The sequence below is a fragment of the Mytilus galloprovincialis genome, chromosome 8 (genome assembly GCF_965363235.1).
Source record: "Mytilus galloprovincialis chromosome 8, xbMytGall1.hap1.1, whole genome shotgun sequence".
Lineage (NCBI taxonomy): Eukaryota > Metazoa > Mollusca > Bivalvia > Mytilida > Mytilidae > Mytilus > Mytilus galloprovincialis.
The window spans coordinates 36,624,385-36,642,186 of NC_134845.1; the positions used below are offsets into that span (position 1 = coordinate 36,624,385).

The following is a 17,802-nucleotide window of genomic DNA, read 5'->3' on the forward strand; positions in this document are numbered from 1 at the left end:
CATGGGAATCGAAAACAGTTATATTGCTGAAATGCAGTCATTCTTATTTAAGAATCTTAAGGAGGAATGGTCCTGGAAGCAGAACAGCTTTTCTCTATGGAACAAGTCAACACAACCAACGTATAGAGAGCTGGTGGAGAATACTTAGAAAAGAATGTGTACAGTTTTGGATGGAATTCTTTGAACAGATGAAGCAAGACGACTACGTCACAGGCGACTTCATCGATAAAAGTCTGATACAATATTTTTTCATGGATATTATCAGAGTAAGATAGAATATGATATATAAATATCATCTTTAATCAAAATGAAACAACGAAGAACTATTCCAAACGCTTGATTTGATATACTTTAGCATGTTATGTTTCAGTATAAAAACGTACTTAAAAGAGACATTTTATAAAAAAAAAAATCATAAAGACTTAAACTGGCAATTTTTGTCTTCCAAAAATTTGCAACCACTGGCCCTTGTCATTATCTTTTGACCCTTTTATCTCTGAAACAAACAAAAAAAGCTATGTTAGAACCGTTAAATTTCATTTAAAAAGGAATTATTTAAACAGGAATTTCATAAGGATTCTAATCGCAAAATAAAAATTCCCATCTAAATCTGACTTTAACTATAAGTTCTCAAATTATAAACAGCATTGTTCTAATTTACCCCAATCCCCTTTTTATCTCGCAAAAAAAAATAGAGAGCGAGCTTAAATTTACTGGCTTAAAAGTTATTGTGAAATGAATAGAAAAAAAGGCAAACGTAAATTGCATGAAAAAAAAGGTTCCATGCCAGGAAAAACACATATCTAAGACAGTCTTTGGCGTCTGACTGTGTGTTACTTGTGTGCAAACAAGTTAAGGAAATCAATGATTGTAATTTTAGATGACATTGAAATTTATCCAAGAAGCGTATGACAACAGACACATCTACTTATTAGAAAATAATCTTACTAATTTCATTAACAAAAAGAATCATACAAACAAAATAAATGCATTATGATATAATTTCAGGTAGGTCCGTGAAGAAGAAATACAGTTACTTCACGGTTCCATGTAGACAAAAACGCCTTAAAATACTACTAAGACGACCACACATTTTTTGGCGATCATAAAAACCGCAATTGCTATTTCTGTAATTTACTTCTTTTTCATCAAGTTACATCCAGATGTGTCTCTATTAATTGCACGTGTCTCCATTAAACAAATTAGATTTTAATCGAAGAGAATGCATTTTAACACCACTTTTATCAAGTTATTTCTGTTTCAGAGAGAGCTTGAAAATGTCGTTGAAACATGGAATGCACACCGAATTCGCAAATCGAAGCATTGCGACATATACGGGCGTCCAATTGTCTTATACCAGGCACCTTTTTTGAAAGGCACCGAGGATTATTCACTACCTTTGGACAATGTCGAACTAAATGCTTGTGCCGAGGAGTGTGACTTCGAAGATTCAGACTGTGACAATGACATTTTGGACCTGGCTGACATATTGATGGAAGAAAACAGCTGGACAAAAACAAGGGATCCCTATGACAGAGCCACACTTTATTTACAAATGAGGGATATAATAAGACAAAATTTATAATTTAATATTCGATAATCTGTTGTTGATGGAAATACTCAAAATTTACGGGGTATATATTATAGCTTTAACGTGTAATATTTGTGTACTTTTACAACATGTTTTATTTATTAATTTACTAAAATAAATCTCTCTACAAATACATATAACATATACAAATTGAAAAATGTTTTAGCATGAAAAGACAACCGGATTATTTGGCATGCGTCAATGAGGCAACATTCCATGCAATAACATAGAACATGAACAAAAATGGGATCATCTGGTGACACTGAGTAAGATTATATACCACAACACATGAAGTACCCGACACCGAAACGAATGTATTAAAGTTTTACCAAATTCCAAAATCAACAGTATTATAATTTTATTATAATTTTACTTCATATGAAATTGACTACAAGCTTTCGATTTTGTTTTCTCATTTCCTGAATTAAGTATTGTTTAGACATCTTCGTGATATTTGTCAATTGAAATTACAAGAAGCCGGAATTGTTTTATTCAGATAAAACCCGTAATTTTATGTGTGTAAATCTTTCATCAATGATGCTGTGATATATGATACCTAAAGTACATTGTACTGATGAGCATCATTTGCTCAAAGTAATAAAGAATTGAATTACTAGTAATACTCTTACTATGTGACATGCCGTTTTATGATCATCACAGTTTTTGCCCCCCCCCCCCCCAAAAAAAAACCGTATGATTCGGTAAACAGCATCTGTTAAGGACAATTACTCCAATAAGGGATGAATTTACGATTTAAGTCATTAATTGACTTAATGTAACGACCGTGTCGGCATAGTCGTCGGAATACATTTGGTTTCCCAGGCTATAACTTGATAAAACTGAGAATGGGGAATATGCCAAAGAGACAACAACCCGAGCAAAGAGCAGAAAACAAAATGACAATTATACATAAATTAATAAATGACTACTAGCAGTTACTGACATGCCAGCTCTAACCCTAAATTAAAATGATTGAAAGATTATAATATGTCTTCACCATATGAATATCAAGCTCAATTCTTCCCGTTTTTGGATTAGTATCATACCATCATAATATATATATGAGAAGAACATAACCCGTAGCAGGTCAAAAACTGGCTTAAGAACATAACTGTTTATTTCCAATGCAAAGACCCTATAAGTGAAAGAATATCAAAGCCAAAATATGCCTTCTATAATTAACTGACAACAGTATCGTAACTGTACTATAGAAAAAAGTCTTGTTTACAGGTTTTGATAGCTTTTAAGGTTAATGCCGACATTTTTGTGCTTTGTAAAGAATATTACCATAAAAGGTTGGATGTGAAAATCCCGATGACCTATAGTAATTTCATGCAGAAGTTTCATGGAAAAGTGTAACGGTAATATTTGCGGGGCAGCGGACGGAGGGGGTAGCGGACGGAGAAGGCGAATGCAATGTAGTCAAACTTGAGTATATATTAGTGTATGGATTTGTATTAAATTGTACCATCAGATGGGACTGTATTCGGGGGTTATGGTCCAAACAGTTTAGGTAATAGGGGTCAACAACAAGGAATTTCTGGTACCCGGGCAATAACTTGTGTATTAGTCTATGAATTTTTATGATATTGTATTTTTTTTCCTCAAGGTGTGGCTATATTACATTCACCTTCTCCGTCCGTTACACTTTTCTCTGTAACTTCTGCCTGGAATTATTGTATATTTGGTCATCAGCTCTAGCTCGACGTTAAAAATAAATTGTTGACTCTGAGATATGTTTCGAAAGAAACACCAATCTGATGAACACGATTATTGCTTATTAATTCAAAGTCGCTAGACTATAATCTCGTTGGAAGAGCCTTAATCTAATTAAAAACCGATCTCTCATCGCTCCTGTTTCTGATATGTCGCGTGGGAGATCTAACGAAACCCGCTTTGAGGTCACATGTGAGTGACCTCGTAGGTGTGTCTTTTTCGACCAATGAAATTGAGTTTTCCACGATCTTGAAAGTTTATCGTAAGGTAAAGGGATGTAACTCATTTTATTTTACGACGAAATCGTCAGTCAAAATAATTCATAAATTTTTTTGATTGGCTTATTAATAGGTCATCAACTCATTTGCATATCATTATAAATTCACAACTTCTAGTTCACTCACATGTGACCTCTGAGCGGGTTTCGTTAGATCTCCCACGCGACATATCAGAAACAGGAGCGATGAGAGATCGGTTTTTAATTAGATTGGAAGAGCCTCAAACTGGTTGAAAAATTGAGATGTACAAACCGTGATGTTGTAACTTGATAGTTTGATGTTTCTATCAAACTAACTAACAGCAAAACGGTCGAGTGCGTAGGTAATATACTAGTATTTGGTTAGCTTGATTGCTAGCTGAACCGTTAAGTCATCATTAAGTTAAGTATACTTAAACGAACAATTTATCCGTCTGTAGGACTTAAACGACTAGTACGACAAAAAACCAATTTATCCGTCTGTAGGACTAAAACGACTAGTCCGACAAAAAAACAATTTATCCGTCTGTCGGACTAGACTACTCAGAAAGACGGATGATATACCTAACATAATGACTTCACGGTTCAGCTAGCCTTTACCTTTACTGTTAGCAGAAAAAGTAACTTGAAAAATGCTAGTTAAATCAAAGTCGCTGGATCATGACCTAGGAGCAGGGCCTCAACATAGTCGTCAAACTAGAAGTAATGCAACTTTTATTACACAGCAATGCCATATTACTAGAAGTACCTATTAAACTTGCAGATATCTCAGAAACGGTACCTATTAAACTTGCAGATATCTCAGAAACGGTACCTATTAAACTTGTAGGTATCTCAGAAACGGTGACAACGGACGACGACACATACTCAAGTGATAGCAAATCTCTCTGGACCTTTTAGGCCAGGTGCCCTTTCCAAAGGGGTAATCTTTTTAACCTTTTCTGTGTTGTGCTGTAAATACATAATTCTTAGAATTGTGAAACCTGTTTAAACAGAATCTCTTCGGGACTTAATATGTGGTTCGGTTTTGGTTGATGGATCAGGTTCATAACGCATACAATTTGATACGATGGAGCTTAAGAACATGTTTGGTTAATACAGGTTTTCGGTTATACAGGATTCGGTTTAACCAGGTTTCACCGTACTAGTTGATGTCGTTGTCGTTTCTGAAAATGAAGCAATGCGTCTTTGTTGTCTGATAAATCGTTGTTGTCTGATAAATCGAAAGGCTCGATGCCGAAGATTTTCTTGTAACAGATATTGTAAAGAAGTACGCGAAAACCAAAGTCTCAAAAGTAAACCGGGGGACAAAAACACAGCTGGTAACAATAAAACAAGCCACCAAACAAAGGACAGCACTACGCAAATAAGCTTAAAATAAAAAGAAGAAACGGGTCGAATTTAGGTTGCCTCTAACAAGACATTTTAATTGTAAAAGGTCAAGTATTGGAAAGAAGGAGGAAATATATTACAGAAGAAGGTCCCCCTTCGTACAGGTCCCTAAACAAGAGACATATTTTTATACTACCATACATATCTCTGTCTAAACCAACATAAAAAAACTCCGTCTAAACCAAAATAAAAAAGCGATAGGGTTTGTATAACTTCCAATCTTCTGATAGTAACCAGTTGATTGTGCATCACAACTTTGCAACTTCATTGATACAGGTTTTGCAACTTCATTGATACAGGTGTATCACAACGCTTTAAGCTAGGAAGCTTTACGCTAGGAATTCCTTAATTAAGGACAGATTTATTTTTATCTCATTTGGAAGCTCTTAAATGCTGGTTCCAAAATGAACACTAACTTTAGTCTTCTATGTTTTTCAATAAAGAATCAAAGTCATGCATGCCCACTATCGAATTACATCTTTTAAATCATTTGATCTAAGCAAAATTTCAATCGAAGACCTGAATTAAATAGCTCCTATCAATTTTCACGATACATGGTGTATTCTAATGAACATTTTATTTCAGTAATGGTCGCCAATCAGGTCTGAAAAGGCATAAGAAGGAAACCATTTTATCGATGAAAATTTCTCTTTTTTTTTGCCTGATAACAATACAATATTGTGATATAACTATGTATATTATACTTTTCTTCTATTGTAAACTGAGGATAATTATTTACAAGTTTGATCCAAATCAATCTTAAAGCGTAAGAAAAGATCTTCAAAAATGTTTATGATTACGCATGAATCAAAATAATGGGAAACAAAGACCAAAGAAAGTGAGGACAAAATCGTTAATGGCGAGAGGAATTAACAATTAAATGAAATAGATTCACTGAAACTTGTAATTGAAATAAAGCAACAACATAGTTAATGACAAGGTAAATAAAAAGTAATACCTACTGCTATTTGACTGAAATCATTTTAACATAACAATATTGACAATAATACAATACTATCAAGTGGCTTGCCTTTATGGCAAAAATTTAATGCAGCTAGTGTTTCTCTCAAAACTGTTGAACAGTAAGGTTTGGGTAATGGACATAAACAAACACAGAACAAATTGTTCACATAAATCTGAAATGCTTTTCTGTTCAACACTGTGAACACTTAAAAAATGAATAACTTGAAAAAAGCTCACTTTGTTGAACTTCGACATAAAATCATTACACGAACCTCCTTTAAACATAAATTATTAAATAAAGAATACTTGAATCATTTAGAACTGTACTTATAAATTGAGTTAATGTCCATTTTCATCGGAACATCCTGGAATGCCAGCACTATTACATTATATGAACTCTAAACTATGTCCATTACCCAAACCTTACTGTTCAACAGATAATTGAACTCGGACCTAAAAGAAGGATATGTGTCATAAGTTGATGGAATTTGTAATACTCGCCCACATGTATGAGCTATCGGTGACCTTGTGAACCCTTTAGATTAAAAAAACTCAATCGTTATTTTCATTCCCAGCAGGACATCTGAACCTGTGCAGAACCTCAAGAAAGCCTTTTGTTTTTCTCCATCTAGATCTTTGATATATCTTTTTAAAAAGCCTGTACATAGCCTTTCCGCTTCTTTCATGTTTTCCGGTACAATCAAGGATTTCAAAATTTCCTTGGGTGTTGGTTTCATTTCTTGATAAATTTGTTTTAGTTTGCCTGGAGTGACTTGCAACTGTCGTAATTCTGAACGGAAACATTCAATAACGTATCGTGGTTGTTGAATCAACTCTTTATGTGCCAACTCTCCAATAATTGGCAGGACATTTTCAGAATTCACCAATTTTCTACAAGAATGACTATCAAGGAATTCAAGGAAGTCATCTTTATCCACATCATTGAAATTGGAAATAGCTTTTTTAACAATCTGACTTTCCATTTCAGGTAAGTAAGCTGAAAACAATTCAATCAGACTTGATTCAATGCTTCCATGAATGCACTCTTCGAATATAGCAGGCATAATTGAAATGGGCCAGTAACCACTTACTTCAAACCCCTTTCGTATTATTCTACTAACAGCTTTCCATTCCTCCTTTTGGAAATCATGCATCTTCCAGCCATTGTTCAACTACTAAATTGTCTGTTTTACTTACTAGTACACTTGGTACAATAAAAAACCTGATAATAAATTGTTCAAATAAGGCCTTTGAAAATAGTGGAATTAATTACTTTTGGAGTGTCAAAAACTCGTTGGAAGTACTTGATAAATTGCATGCATATATTGGTGATTTTGAATCTGTTCAAAGTTTTGATTTTTCTACCCTATATACCACTTTGCCTCATATTCTTATTAAGAAAAAATTCACATCCCTAATTAACTGGGCATTTAAAAAGTCGGAATGCGAGTACATATGTTCAAACTCTTTTAGATCATTTTTTAGTAGCAATAAACAAAAGAACTATGTCAATTGGACATGCTTTGATACTATTTATGCACTTGAATTTTTACTTGATAACATTTTTGTTCGCTTTGGAGATTCCGTATATCGTCAAGTTATTGGAATTCCAATGGGGACTAACTGTGCACCACTTATTGCGGACCTGTTTTTGTATTGTTATGAGTTACAATTTATGACTAAAATTAGCAAAGACCCATCAAAACAACATTTGATACAAAAATTTAACAATACTTTTAGATATTTGGATGATATTTTGGCTCTAAATAATGACGACTTCAGTATGTATACTAAAGAAATTTATCCTGTAGAACTTACTTTAAATAAAGCTAATGATAACAATGACCACTGCCCTTTCCTCGATCTTGATATCTATATCATAAACGGGAAGCTTAATACAAAAATTTATGATAAAAGAGATGATTTTTCATTTCCTATTGTTAATTATCCATTTTTAGATGGTGACGTTCCCTTGTCACCATCTTATGGTGTTTATATATCTCAACTTGTACGATTCGCTCGTGTATGTAACAATGTATTAGATTTTAGCGAGAGAAATTTATGTATTACTGAAAAATTATTACACCAGGGTTTTCGATATCACAAACTGGTCAAAACATTTACTAAATTTTATCACCGGTATAAGGAAATAATTCGTAAATATAACTCAACATGCAGACATCTTATACGTTCAGGTATTTCACATCCAAAATTTTATGGAAATATTCTTTATAAAGCACAAAAATGTCAGTATTCTCCTCAGAAACTAACAAAACCTTTAAATAGACTTATTAAAAGGGGATATAGTTACGATACTGTTGTCAGGTCATTAAAGATTGCATATTTTGGCTTTAACATTGATTCACTGATAGGGTCTTTGCATCGGAACTAAACACATTTACTTCTAAAAAAACAGTTGTTGGCATGACACGGGTTATGTTCTTCTCATATATTTTATGATAGTATGATACTAAACCCCTAACGGGAGGGATTGTACCTGATATTCATATGATGAAGACATAATCTTTCAATCAGTTTAATTGAGGTCTGGAGCTGGCATGTCAGTTAACTGCTAGTAGTCTGTTGTTATTTATGTATTATTGTCATTTTATTTATTTTCTTTTGTTACATCTTTTGACATCAGACTCGGACTTCTTTTGAACTGAATTTTAATGTGCGTATTGTTATTCTTTTACTTTTCTACATTGGCTAGAGGTATAGGGGGAGGGTTGAGATCTCATAAACATGTTTAACCCCGCCGCAATTTTGCGCCTGTCCCAAGTCAGGAGCCTCTGGCCTTTGTTAGTCTTGTATGATTTTAAATTTTAGTTTCTTGTGTATAATTCGGAGTTTAGTATGACGTCCATTATCACTGTACTATTATGCATATTTTAGGGGCCAGCTGAAGGACACCTACGGGTGCGGGAATTCTCGCTACATTGAAGACCCATTGGTTGCCTTCGGCTGTTGTTTGCTCTATGGTCGGGTGGTTGTCGCTTTGACATATTCACCATTTCCTTTCTCAATTTTATAAGTACAGGTACCTTGAAAATACGACCCTCTGTGCATTGTTCATAGAATTCATCCCAAAACTGGGTTATACAATCTCTGAAAACACCATCTCCTTCTCCGGCTTCTTCCTTCCCATTGTCTAATACCATGATGGCATCAATGTCTACAGTCATGATGTTTGGATCTTTAAAATGAATTATCATATCCATTAAAGCTGAAGCCCTATGTATACGAATAATTTCTCTCTCCACTGTACCAACATCTCCAAATTCTAATGGTCTGTCCAAAATATCACTACTTCTACTCTCTAATGGTAATGTCGAGTCTAAGCTTACATTGCTTGCCCGTACATTAGAGCCAAATACAATATCACCGTCGAAGGAAAAATCAGAAATATCAAAGTTTTGTCGGATATCTGGAAGTTCTGCATTAAAAAAATCATTAGTGACAAAAATGTCATTTGATTTTTTCAGGTTTGCCTAAACAGGTTAGAGGCAAGTCAATAATTTCCATTACTTCAATAACTTCACTCTGAGCAGATGCTGTTGCATTCCTATTCTTTGGAAGTGATAAAGGTGGCAACTCGTCACTCTCAATTGTACTAGTAGTGTCTTCTGTGCAGAAGTTGAACTTCAATTGTCTCATCTTTAAACGATTGAAACATGACTCCACGGTGGACTGTAAATCTATATTTTGAAAATATGTGTCAGTTAGTTTTATCTCAAATTCTGTGATTTTACCTCGAATTGTGTTAATATGTCCATTTGGGAAATACAGCTGTTTGGCCAGCTCTAACACTTGCCCCATCGTATCAGATTTTTCCATTTCAATGATTTAGGTCCACCACCCTTGTTTCCACGTATTTGATGATAGGCTTCACCGTCATGATGGAAACAGCTTAAATCCACCAGACGTTTCCTTTTCTCTGCGTTTTTGTTGCCTTTCAGTTTCTTACTTAAAGATGAACTACGTACATCTTTTTCATCCTCATCCTCATCTCCACTACTATAAGAGGCCCCTCCCTTTAGTGCATTCACTTTTGCCCGAAGTTTTTTCATTAACGACGTCTTTGTCTTCTTTTTCTTTTCACAAGACGTGTTTTTCTGTCCCTGCTAAAAGCTATTATTACTTTGCGATCCCCATACAGGGGCACAAACTTTGTCAATTCCTCTTCTGACATGTGAATGATAGTTTGAGAATCTATCTGAAATGGACAAAGAGCAAAAAAATAATGGTATGCAAAATTGATGGTTTATAATCAAGTTTAATACATGGTAGTGTCTGCGCGTACCCGCATCCGTTCGTAGGCTACGCGTACCAACATCCGTTTTTATAATAAAATATCGGATCGGGAATGAAACGTGAAATATAAACGGAAATTATCGATAATATGTGGATTTCGTGTAGAACGAGTGAAGAGTATGAAAAATATTATTTTCAAATTGTATTTATTAGATAATAATACATAATACACATTGCAAATTAAATGCACACTGATGGAAAATGAAACTGTACAGTCCCTGCAAATGAAAAAAAAACATGATAAAAACTAATACTATTATAAAATGCAAATGCAAATTTAAAGAATTATATATAATTACTGAATTTTAAAAATACCCATATGAGATTTAAAAATAATCTTTTAGTAAAATGTAAAACAGAAACTGAAGTTTTAAAATATCTTATACTACTAAAATTAAAGCTTGGATGTCTATATAAAAATTAAAGAAGCAAGTAATAATGTCAAAATAAACCAATTTTAAAAGATTCATGTAACTAATTAAGATTTGGAACAAATTTTACCGTCATATCCAATAGGATTATTTTGGCACATTTTTCAACCCTGCACATTTCAAATGTTGCCAGTCCTAACAACAATCACAGGACAAAGAGTCCTGATCATGTACTGAGGTTTTCTGACATTTGATACATATTACAATTTATTCTGTTAAACTTTAAATCCTTTTTATTTATTTTTTGTGTTTCCAGTTCTTCTTTTCTCTGCAGCTGCAATTGACTCCGAATTTTTTTTTATACAATTGTATAAAATTAATCGACTGATAGTTTTGAACAAATTGTTCCAATTCTTCATGATAACTACGAAATGTCTTCCCCACATGTATATCACACTAGTCTCTTCCATTTTAAGAATTTTTATTAACTGAGAAAAAAAATGTTCACGTACCTATATATGAATAAATCTAATCTATTTATTCTCTAATTACGACAAATTCCGTATAAATTTAATCATATTTCACGTTTTATTTCCGATCCGACAGCATTTTATTATATAACCGGATGTGGGTACGCGTAGCCTACGAACGGCAATCTGACTATTCGTACCTGCATGCTGGTACGCGAAGACACTGCCTTAAACATATAGTTCTCGTGCAATCTCTTAAATAAGTATTACATTAACCGTAACGTTTGTAATTTATAAAGATCCATGACAATGAGGCCAAGTGTACACCCTACAACTATTCCATACACCAAATGTAGCCCACCTATTACTTTAATTGGTAACTGAAAAACAAACCAAAACCAATAATTTAACATTGACCAATGAACCATGAAAATGAGGACAAGGTCACATGATACCTTGCCAGACAGACATGTTCATAGTTGAACTTCTCCTTAAAGTTTTTAAAAACAAACCATAACACATTAACTTAACATTGACCAATGAACCATAAAAATGAGGAAGATGATACCTTCCAGACAAACAGGTACATCATACAATAATCCCATATATCAAATATAGCTCACCTATTGCTTAAAGATTAAGTAAATGATAAACAGACCAAAACACAAAAACTTAACATTGAACTATGAACAATGAAATTAAATCAAGGACAATGGACATATAACAAACGGAAATTCGATCTGCAGTGGCGGATCCAGGGGAAGGGTTCCGGGGGTTGGAACCCCCCTTTTTTGGACGATCAATGCATTTGAATGGGGACCTATAGTTGGAACCCACCTTTGTCCTGGGTTGGGACCCCCTTTTGAAAATGACTGGATCCGCCCCTGATCTGCATACAATATGTGAGGCACCATGGGAAAATAAAGATTTATAAAAATAGTTTACACCATCACAAGCGAGACAAAAATGGTCTTGTGTTAGAAATTGACATAGACAATCAAAGGTATTCCAAATATGTTTGTCGTTTAAAACTGAACTACAAAAGAGATATGTCGATGTAAAACAAAAGCGAAATGTCCCTAAAATTAAGATAAAACAAACATAAAATCAGTATGTTATGCCCTCTATTGATGCAAATGTTGTATGAGTTCCAATGAGACAACTCTCCATCCAAGTCACAATTTGTAGAAGTAAACCATTTTAGGTCAAAGTACGGTCTTCAACAAGGAGCCTGGGATTTTTGTCAGATTTTCGGAATCCTCTTGTTTTAATCCATTTGAATGCCTTAAAAAAAATTGCCCGTTGACCCCCATTTTTCTTTTTATAAATCTTTTACATGTATAATGATAAGCCATCTGTATCTGTAAAAGTCTTAAAATTTTGATTAATTTTTTTGGTTTTTGGTTTTTGAGAACTTGAACTTGTCAATGATAAAGCTATGAAAAGTCAAGAGAGAATATTTTCTCGCCAAAATTTCAATGGATTATATCTTGCAACCAAGTACATTGACTTATATTTTTTTTGCTCTTTTGATTCCTTTATTAATCCCCTATCAATATAAACTAAGTGTTTTGAAAAGTTAATGAATTTGAAACTGAGAGGGAAATTCCTTTAATAGCTAAAGTGTAAAACCATTCAAACAGTTCAAACAGGAACAAAAAGTGACAAACGTTCTTATCTATATAAAATAAAAGGGTCTCAAGAGCCTAAATCTCTCACCTGTAACTTTTGCTCAAAATTTCTCATCAATGATTATTTTTGCTTTTCAATATTTTAACGAGTGACTTACAAATGCCATTCAAATGTTCTTTGTATAAGTCATATTTTGTTCAAAAGAAATAAAACTTCATTTTACTCGTATGTTCCATTATGGCAGCCATGTTTGTTGATGGATCCAAACTTCGGATATAATTTATAAACTAGAAACCTTAAGTTACAGTCAGTTACACTTTAGAACTATTAGCCTAGAAGTTTCAGGAGATTTTTTTTTTTAAATTCACTACATCATTATGAACAAATTGTGTATTACTTGTCTGTTCATGGCAATAACTCCTTATTAAGCGTTCAATTGACAATTTTGGTTAATGAACTTTTTGGTGGATCTTACTTTGCTGAACATAATTGCTGTTTACAGTTTATCTTCATCATCATCTTCAATAACATTAAAGGTAATAACCAAAACTGCAAAATTTCCTTAAAATTAACAATTAAGTGGCAGAAACTCAACAATGGGTTGTTCCGTTCGTCTGAAAAAAAATCATGACTGATATATCTTGACGTATTGAACATCCCCCCTATCAGATTAGCTTTAAATGCTTCAATATTTGAAACAGTTAACCTCGACGACAACGGACTCCAAATGATAGCATAAACTCACATGGGGCCTTCAGGCCCGGTGAGCTAAAAACGCGACACATCAAGAAGCATTTCGGGGCCTTTTATAGCGGACTATGCGGTACGGGCTTTGCTCATTGTTGATTGTTGACGGCCGTACGGCGACCTATAGTTGTTATTTTCTGTGTCATTTTTGTCTCTTGTGTCTCATTGGCAATCATACCACATCTTCTTTTTTATATTTATAGAATTTATCAATTTTCAAGAGGAATTTCAATAAAATGCTTCAAAATAATTCGATAAAGGTGAATCCTATACAAACTCCAACTTTATTTGTTGTTGATATAAAAAAAACTTAACATTATAGAGAAGATGATTTGCATTATACATGAAATTTGCATTATACATGAAATGTAGGGACTAAATAACATATCATTTTGATGAATAAGTTTACCTTTTCCTCTATCAATGTTGTTATAATATCATCTTTAATATTGCGACTTGTCATGAAGTCAGTAAAGGTCAGGTTCAGACATCTGATATAACATAAAAAATAAATTTATAATTGAAGTATATTGTTGTTCACCTGTCAGCAATGAAGTTTCCTACTTCTGAAAGGAAACTCAAAGAAGTCTGTTTTACCCAATTTTATAGAAGTGAAAGCTAACGATAATCAATTAGTAATTTACTAACCAGTTTCCATAGAAACGTTTTTTTTTAATCTAAAGCTTGATCCAAATTACTCACCGTTTTTTTAATTTCAATATTTAAAAGTAAAATGGTTCGAAAAATTTAACAAAATCACGGACTTAAAACAGCTGCCCGCCATCTTAAAGGGTGGGGAATCTGATTGGTATTGAATTTCTACACAAGTACATTCTTTGTTTTAAAATAAATATTTCGGATACCAATTTTGAAACATAAGAAATGCATATTAAATCGAAAGCAACCTGCACATTTGCAGAGAATATTCAAGAACCAAACATTTTAAAACAGTAATCCATTTTGCAAGAGGGTCTACCTTATATGTGGCCCGAGAACACAAGTTATTTCGTGATGCATTTCTTTTAGACAATTAGAAAATTTAGACAAATTATATCAAAATTATACAAAAACTTACTAGTATCAGATCTAACTCACAATATGGACAATTGTATGTTAAAGGGGTGAAGAAATAAATTGTGAAAGGGTATGAAAAACTTGGTAAGTAATACACTGTCCACACTAAGGAGAATATTTTCGAAGATAACGAAAATCAAGGGACGACAACCGTGTTCCAGCTCGTCGTCGCTTATTGTTTCTTTATCGCTTCTTGACATTAACTAGTTCGAACGAAACTCATTTTAAACTGCCGCATGTAACGGGGTTGCGTGTCGTGCAATATCGTAGCAGCTACATAGGGCTACGTAGATTTTTGACTGATGAACGTGTATCTAGCCTAGCTGCTACCTAGATCTATTAAGCAGCTAGGCTAGGTAAATGATCAAGTCAAATATTATAATATTGATAATGATGCGTAAACAAAACAAAAAGACTCAATAAGTAAAAATGTCACAAATAGGGGTAAATAGTCGAATTCGGTAGGTCACATTCGTGATAAAAGGGGTTTCGGACTAGTGGGGTGTCGGGCCAATAAGGTGTCGAACTATTAGGGTGTCGGACTACTGGGGTATCAGAATAACGGGGTACTCCCTAAGATATAAGTATATAGACAATAGATAATTGACCAATGTGGAACTTATTTTCGCAATTCCATTATTTTTCTTTATATAGAAAACAAGAATGTGTCCCCAGTACACGGATGCCCCATCCGCACTATCATTCTCTTTGTTCAGTGGACCCTGAAAATGGGGGAAAATCTCTAATTTGGCATTAAAATTAAAATTAGAAAGATCATATCATAGGGAACATGTTTACTACGTTTCAAGTTGATTGGACTTCAACTTCATCAAAAGCTACCTTGACCAAAAACTTTAACCTTAAGCGGGACAGACGGATGAACGGACAGATGAACGATCAGACGGGTGCAGAGACAAGAAAACATAATGCCCATAAATGGGGCATAAAAAATCTATATTGGGATCTAAAATTGTTTTAAGTTAAGAGTTAGAGTCAAGTTGGTTAAAATTAGGATAATCGGTTTTAAATTAAATGCATTTATAAGTTAAGTATATAAGGTATATAAAGGTAAAGTTTTGCACTGTTATTATTTGTCGATATTTTATGAATTATGATTTTATTATACTTTTCTTGAACAACATACTTATAAAGTATTTTAAGTTAATTTATATATATTGACCCGGACTACTAAAATCTTGTATATATTTTGCCATTCAGATATCAACTTGTTTGCCAGTGGCGGATCCATGGGGGGGGGGGGGGGGGGGGGTTCGGGGGTGCGCACCCCCCTTTATTTTTGCCGATCAATGCATTTGTATCGGGACATATGTTTTGCACCCCCCCCTTTGCCCTGGGTGCCCTGGGTTAGCACCCCCCCCCTTTCGAAAATTCCTGCATCCGCCCCTGTTTGCTACTGAAAATGGGAATAACGCAACATCAAAATGTGTAAAGCACCGCCAAATAATTCTAAAATGTACGTACATTTAGACAATATACGTATAGTGTCTTGAAATATGAAATTTATTTGTATGAGGCTTAGAAACGGGGAAAATGCGAGGTTCTACCGAGCATTTTCCCGTTTCGTGCCGAAAACAAATAAATTTCATATTTCAAGACACTATAAGTATATTGTTTTTATACTGAAATCGATAAAAAATAAAAAAAAAAAAAATATGTAACAAATATTGTTTAAAAAAAAGTGTTTTGGAATTTCCCTCTTGGGGGTACCGTTTTGGGGTATTTCCCTATGAGCGTATAGTCCAGGCGGTAAGACATTGAAATTTTAAGAAATAAGAAAGGGAAAATGAATTTAAATAATAACATTTAATACACATGGTATATAAATTAACAATTTGAAGATATAACAAGTTTAAATACATAAAAGTTTGACCATTGTTACTACACGTTGTAATGGTTGTGACGTGACGTTGTTGATGAAATACAGGAGTTCCGGTTAGTAGGCGGGGCTTATAGGTTAGTTGAGGTCATTGAAGTATAAAGCTAAAGTTTATACGTATAGCTTTATCTGTATAGTAAAATAGCTGATTGCAGTATAATACATTTTCCTTCTCAGTGGGCTCTATTTTGAGTTAAAACATTTGAACAAAAACATCTCTTTTATATACATATAAGGATAGCCGACAGGATCAAAGACAAAGTCCATAAAAAGTATTCTTGAATATCAAATGTTATATTGTACGTTACACGTACTGCACATCCACACAGTTTTGTAGAAAAGTCTTTTAAAAAACAATCAATTCATTTGCAATCATCAATTGAGAGACCATCAAATAAGAGATCATAGAGCTATTTCCTTAAATATACAGCCTACTGTTTTAATGTAGTTGTAACAATGAAAAATATCAAGAGCACCACACAATTGAATAATTGCATAAAACTAAAGGGTTGGATTCTTAAGTGCTATTGGGTTAAACTTTGAATCTATAGTTTTGATTTTGGTTGTATTTCGTTTCTTCATTTTCCCTTTCTTTTCGTTTCGTTGCGTTTCGTTATATTTCGTTTGTTTTGGTTTCGATTCCGCTTCTTATTTTATATGTACCCGTTTTAACAGTTTAAGCATAGATTAAATATGAATTTTGAGGTAAGGATAAGAGGTAAACTCTCTCTTAACCTCAAATGATTTTAGAAGTTGTATTATAGATACCAAATACGTTCCGGACATTCAGTTTATGCTCATTTCTGACATTTGGTCATTATTTCCCCCATGCATTAGTTTTTTTTGTCAATGTGAAATCGACAAGAATACGATTGGACCAAATACTTGGAAAATGTTATTTTGTCAGCTTTTAAGCCCATGATCGTTTAATTTGTAATAAGGTTGTAAATCGAATAATTACCGCGCCCCCTTATGGTCATTGTCCTCAGAATTAATGGAGTGATCGTAGTGATCGTAATATAACGAATGGATTATTCGGGTTAATAAGGTTGTGGTTTATGATTTGACCGTTTTTATAAAAAAAAAAAAATAAAACATTTTTATCTCCAATAATGAAAAAAGCATGAATAAGTATGGTTGTTGAAAAGTATAAGTCTCAGACCGCAGCTTCTAACGGTGGCTACATAGATTGAATGTGTTCACACATGCAGACATTTTACATCCATGCATTATGTCACATTGATTAAATATCATTAAACTTACCTTTCTTCATAAACTTCATCCAAGCAGGAAATGACAATTCACAATGTACAAATCACGCGCATGTCAATAAGGGCTCTAATAAATCGTGCGAACATATTGTGTAACTCGTGCGCACA

At 33.7% G+C, this 17,802-nt stretch overlaps 1 long non-coding RNA gene across 1 annotated transcript; it reads left to right on the forward strand.

The window, feature by feature from the left end:
• The first annotated feature begins 207 nt into the window (after positions 1 to 207).
• On the forward strand, positions 208 to 1,590 carry LOC143043266 (uncharacterized). The gene is made up of 2 exons (XR_012968280.1): positions 208 to 266; positions 1,265 to 1,590. It is a non-coding gene; the product is annotated as an uncharacterized LOC143043266 (long non-coding RNA).
• Positions 1,591 to 17,802: the final 16,212 nt, after the last annotated feature.